This window comes from Aedes aegypti, chromosome 2 (assembly GCF_002204515.2).
Source record: "Aedes aegypti strain LVP_AGWG chromosome 2, AaegL5.0 Primary Assembly, whole genome shotgun sequence".
NCBI lineage: Eukaryota > Metazoa > Arthropoda > Insecta > Diptera > Culicidae > Aedes > Aedes aegypti.
The window spans coordinates 223,766,198-223,772,540 of NC_035108.1; positions in this window are offsets into that span (position 1 = coordinate 223,766,198).

Consider the following 6,343-nt stretch of genomic DNA (forward strand, 5'->3'; position numbering starts at 1 on the left):
TCTAGTGTCGGGCTAAAGGTCGCAGGCTAAAACACAAAGTATTGTTTTCAACGAAAGAAATACTTTATAATAGCCAGGAAAAGATGTTTGCATAAAACACATTTAATTTTAATCAGAAATTTGCCCAAAATAGGGTCAATTATTACATACATAAAACAACAAATTTATCGTAAAACTAAGGAAAACTCCAAATTTTTAAGATTTTTATCGCGTTATCAAGCATATGCACTGTTTCTGTGGATACGATCCGGTGGGGAATTATTACACGAAAGGAGATAGGTTGCAAAATGGTGAGTCGACAATCAGGAAGAAGCGTCCAACATAGCTCTGGTTCTCACAAGCCTCACGGTTCCACGGGTCTAACAATGACAAAGACCGCCAGCTAAGGGTTGCGTACTTGCTGGTAGTGCAACCTGGGCACTGTTGTCCTTCTGACATCAGCTAGAGTGAGGGGGTGCCTGGTGGGAGCTTGGAATTATTGCCTTCTCCAATCGAAAGTCATCCATACAGCCGTATGGAATACCACCTTTAGCACTTCCTCCGGGAGGTGGCCGACCGTATGGTCCATCTGACCAGGGGCTCAAGCATGGTCTACCTAGGATCAGAGCCGTAGCGTGACCCCACGGCGCCCTTGGCGAACCGTGATTTGAGCGCCCTTTATTATTAAGCTCAAGTAATACTTAAACATTAGCTTACTTTGGCAAGGCATGTGCAAGAAGTCATACCAAATTTTTCAAATCTCTTTTAAAGGTGAATTGTCTGAATAACCAGAGGTTCTTGAAGATTTTTGAAGGATTGTAAATAAAGTTAATGATAATAAATCTTCGAGCTGTTTAGTAGAATATCTATAAGTAGATGAAAAAACAAACGAATTTAGTACTATGCCATTTAATTCCACTAGAGTTTGTATCCTTTGACAGATACGCGTATTTCGACCTTAACTGTAAGGCCGTTTTCAGTGTCGTGTACTACAAGTCGAGCCTAGTACACGACACTGAAGACGGCCTACAGTTCAGGTCGAAATACGCGTATCTGTCAAAGGATACAAACTCTAGTGGAATTAAATGGTATAGTACTAAATTCGTTTTTTTCATCTACCTAATAAAATTAATGTTTACACTCGATTATTTTTCCATACATTTTTTTTTCCGCCAAAACCTTATTTTTGCATGAAACGTCGAAAAATGGTGTTACTTTTTCTACACGGGTTTTGGAATTTTGAACTGAAAACTTTTATTGCACGGCCAGAGACGAAAGAAGCTACTGGATTCACTGCCCAGAACTTGGCGTCACGTGCTTTATGTGCCTTTATTAAAGTTTCAATAAAGTATATTGTACACAAAGTTTTGCACAAATTCAAACATTTATCTGTTAGTTCGGAGTAGTATCTAGGAGAAACAAAAAGATCTGTAGAAACAAAAATACCCTATCCCATTGTTTTTCACGGGTCTGAGTAATTTGTCATAAAGCCTTTTGGCGTAAGGTCATTTGGCATAATGGTCACTTGGCATAACTGTCTTTCATACAAATTAGCCCGCTCCCGTGTTTCACTTATGTTCGTATTTCAATGTTATATAATTATCTGATAATCCCTCGGGATTCTACGTTAATTTCGCTCAGCATTATTTTATAATATTTATTATTATAGAGTTAATTATGATTTATTTCTTGTAAAAATTATGTGCCGAGTTGTGTGAAAATCCTTCCAGCTATTCTGTGGAAACTTACTATTTTAACTACCAGTTAGTAGAATCTAAAAATTGGTAGAATCCGCATGTTCGTTTTGTGGATGCGGATGTATTTTTAAAGTAGGAACCGTCTTCTTCTTGGCACTAACGTCCCCACTGGGATAGAGCAGGCTACTCAGCTTAGTGTTCTTATGGGCACTACCACAGTTATTAGCTGAGAGCTTTCTTTTGCCAAAGTTGCCATTTTCGCATTCGTATATCGTGTGGCAGGTACGATGATACTTTATGCCCAGGGAAGTCAAGGAAATTTCCATTACGAAAATATCCTGGACCAACCGGGAATCGAACCCAGACATCTTCAGCATGGCTTTGCTTTGTAGCCACGGACGCTATCCACACGGCTAAGGAAGGCCCCAAGTAGGAACCGTGCATAAGCTGAATTTTTTTAATCATTCAACACCTTCTGAGTTGGGGGGTCTGTAGCCTTGAGGTTACGCTTTCGCTTCATAAGCGGAAGATCATGGGTTCGATTCCCAGCCCCTCCACAAAAAAAAAACCCCGTCCAGCCACCAGAAGACGCCTCACGGAGGACCGTGCTTTGGGGAGCACTTCCATCCTCCGTCAGTATCAGATGGTGACTGAGACAAACTGACCCTCTTCGCAGGCAGCTAGCCTCACTAACAGCAGAGTTCTCTCTTACCTGCTCGGTGTGAGAGTAAACGAGTAAGAGAGAGTGAAAGTAGATGTAAATATAGATATGTTGAAAATAGATCTGTATCGGTAAAGAAGCTACAGATCAACTGATTCCGGCACAGTAGTGGCCACGAGCACAGAGTGCCTAAAAAAAATAAGAAAAAAAACACCTTCTGAGATGCTTCCAAGATATTTTGTTATAATCGTTCCAGAAATAGTTTAAATCTACCATGTTTATGAATGGAGCTAATAATTTATATAAGAGGAATGGTGGAATTTAGTGTGTGACGCAACATTAGCCCTCTATCACTATTCGTTTATGTCTATGATTGTTTTCCTAGATAACGCCTTATTAATATGTATTTCAAAAAAATAAGATGCATCACGCATTTTGGCGCCCCCTTAAGCCTGGCGCCCTTGGTGACAACCTGGCCAACCGCACGCTACGGCACTGCCTAGGATGTGGCGGATGTTCATCGGTGGGCTCAGATGAATCTCTACAAAAAAAAAAACACATATCTTCTAGTAGCCCTGAACAAGCGACCTGGTACCGCTATCAAAGTACCTTAGCCCTCGGCACATCAGGATGGATGCCAGTAAAATCCTGTTCATGGTATATTGGCTGCAACCAACATGGGCACGATTACGGAATACGTATAGACACCGATGATGTAGACCTGACTGTAGTGCTATTTAGCGATGGGCGATTTTGAATCGATGTTCCGAAAATCGTTTTTTTTTTGTTCCGATTAATCGATTTTTTGAATCGATGTTTGGAGCACTCAAAATCGAGTGAATCGGTTATCTTCATTCGTTTATTTGTTTCGATTCAAAATGATATAATTGCTTAGAATTTTGAATTGAGTTGACATAGTTTTGGATCAGCCTTGAACAGTTTAATATATAATTTTTAATTTCAAATGCCATTTAATCGGAGAAATTTAACAATTATATGCAATTACATTTGGTATTATTTTGAAAGCTTGTTTTTCTAAAATTTCGTATTTCGAATCAATTCAAAAACATCGAATCAAATGGTTCGATTTAATCGATATATCGATTCGATATATTGAATTTGAATCGATTTAGTAACATCGATGTTCTGGTCAAATTTGCCCAACGCTAGTGCTATTCCACTTCCCTAGTAAGGATGGATGACACCTCCCCGAAACGGCGAGTGATAGTGCGGTTGCCCCCGTCCCGTTAAAACATTGGCCGAGTACATTCCAAATCCGCTACCTTAGCCGGTGGAGTAGGCACAGTTGATCGTTTCCTGTCTTGCGCCGATCTGACTCTGAACACTGAAGGACCGTGTCAACCCTAGCATGCCTCTCACTGCTTGCAAAGATCACCATGGGATCACGAAGCCGACTATCTATGACGTAGGAAGATGGCGGTTTGGAGGGGGGACCCAACAAAATGGAGAACATCTCATAAAATACCGTAATGGTGGTTGAAGTAGTAGAGAGTGAGAACGCAAACGCGTTCGCGAGAAGTGGAAAGCCACAACGTTCGCCAGTAGCACAGCAGGAGACACCAGCAAATAGCAAAAGGGCGTTGTAAGGTGAGACTTCTAGACTCCAAGCAAGACTAGAGTTTCTAAGCCCATCGTTCACACCGAAATCGAGCAACAGCATTTGCCAGGACGGACTAATGGGGAATTCGGAGTTAATGGAGGTTAAAAAAGGTCAATGAACTCTACGAGTATATGAAGGACAGGACTAATGTGCACCACAAGATTAGGAATCTAGTAACGAGCATAAAATCTACCATAAACTCAGCCGAAAACGAACAGAAAGCGCTAAACATGAGAGCCGAGGCAGCCAAAAAGGCACTACAAAATGATAATGACAGGAGCTGACGCGCCTAAATCCCTAAGGCACAAGCCGTCGAAGAAGCATGATAGAGACTCGCCAGGAGAAGAAGCGGGCTCGAAAAACAGAAATCGAGCAAAGTAACTACCTGCTGAACGGAGCAGAAAACGATGAAACAGAGGGAAAAAACATGGCAAAGTGAGAGAAAAGAAAAAGGAGGGTACGAAGAAAATAACTAGCCATCCGCGGCGTGAGTGGTCGAAAGGGGACGCCATACTAGTTGAGGCAAACAACCAAACCACGTACGCAGCGATTTTTCGTTAGGTCAGAGATGATCCGAAGCTAGAAGAGCTCGGAGAGTACATGATCAGAACGAGGCGTACTCAGAGAGGAGAAATACTCTTCGAGCTGAAGAACGATCTGGTGATCAAAAGCTCGGCCTACCAGGAGTTAATTGCTGAGTTGTTGGCCAACGAGGCAAACGTAAAAGCCTTAACTCAAGAGGTAGTGGTTAAGTGCAGATACCTGGTCGAGATCACATCCAATGATGATCTGCAACAGAAGTTGCGATCACAGTATGATATTGGAGATGTGGCCATGACAATTCGACTTTGAAAGTCGTACGATGGCACATAATTAGCGACCATTCGGCTACCAGTGGCCGCAGCCAACAAACTAGTGGAACACGAAAAGGTGAAAATTGGATGGTCGGTTTGTCCGTTGAGACTCGTTTCCTGAGCCGAGAGGCTACCGATGAGGTACCTCAAGTGCCTGGACTTCGGACATCAGGTGGCAATCTGTAACGGTCCCGAGAGATCCAAGTTGTGCAGAAAATGTGGGGAGATAGGGCACTTCGGGAAAGGTTGCACGAAGTGACCAAAGTATTTACTCTGTAAAACGGAGGAAGGAAATGCCCATGTAACGGGCCATGCCCATATAAGTGACATGCCCATGTAAGTGTCCTGTGTGTAAGAAGGCAATCGTATCACGACAGTAGTGGAAGTAACGCAGATCAACTTGAATCATTGCCACACTGCACAGCAGCTGTTGTGGCAGTGAACAACGGAAGCAAAGTGCGACGTTACGATTATTGATGAGCCGTATCGAGTACCGCTCGATAATGCCAACTGGGTGGCGGACAGCACGGCAATAGCAGCGATACATGTGATGGGTAGGTTCCCCATCCAAGAAGTGGTTTCTAGCATCAAAGAAGGATTCATGATCGCGAAAGTCAATGGTGTCTACGTAGGCAGCTGCTACCAAAGCTAAATCTCCAACTGTGCAATAAGGTACCGTTAGCACATTTATGAAAAACGGATGGTGTAACCCATCGCTGGCGGGCAACATGAACTGGAGGGTATATGAAGAGTATACCCATAGCGATCACCAGGCAATCCGCTATACCATTGGCCGACGAAACTGCGCGGCAACGAAGACGAAGGCCTTCAACAAGGACCTTTTCGTCGAAGCACTTCGTGTAGACAGCGATATCCCGGATCTCGATGTGGTGGAGCTGACAAGGGCGATGGTCAGGGCGTGTGATATAACAATGTCAAGAAAACGGAAGCCATCAAACAACCGGCGTCAGGTATACTGGTGGAATGAGGCACTCTGCACTCTTCGCGCCACTTGTCTTAAAGCCAGGAGACGATATCAGAAAGCGTGACACGAGGAAGTACGAGAAAAGCATAGAATTGTGTTCCAGCATGCAAGAGCGGTTTTCAAACGTGAGATTAAGCTGAGCAAGTCTAACTGCTTCAAAGAGCTGTGCCGAGCAGCTGACGCTAATCCTTGGGGGGTGCCTACCGAGTAATAATGGTGAAAATCAAGGGCCCGTCGACGCCGGTCGAAACATGCGCGGACAAACTGAGAGTTATCGTCGAGGGTCTATTCCCAAAGCATGACTAATGTGGCAATGTGGCCGGCCTCACCATGTGGCAATGAAGAGGTAGGAAATGCCGAAGCTCGTAAGATCTCCAACAAGGAGCTTATAGCACGTCCCTGCGTATCCAGATATGGTAAGGAAGGTTATACAGAAATGTCTGGACGAAGGTCAATTTCCAGAAATATGGAAAATTCAGAAACTGGAACTCTTGGAACGGGTTATCCTCAGCAGGGTGATGAAATGCACTGAGAGCGATAACGGGC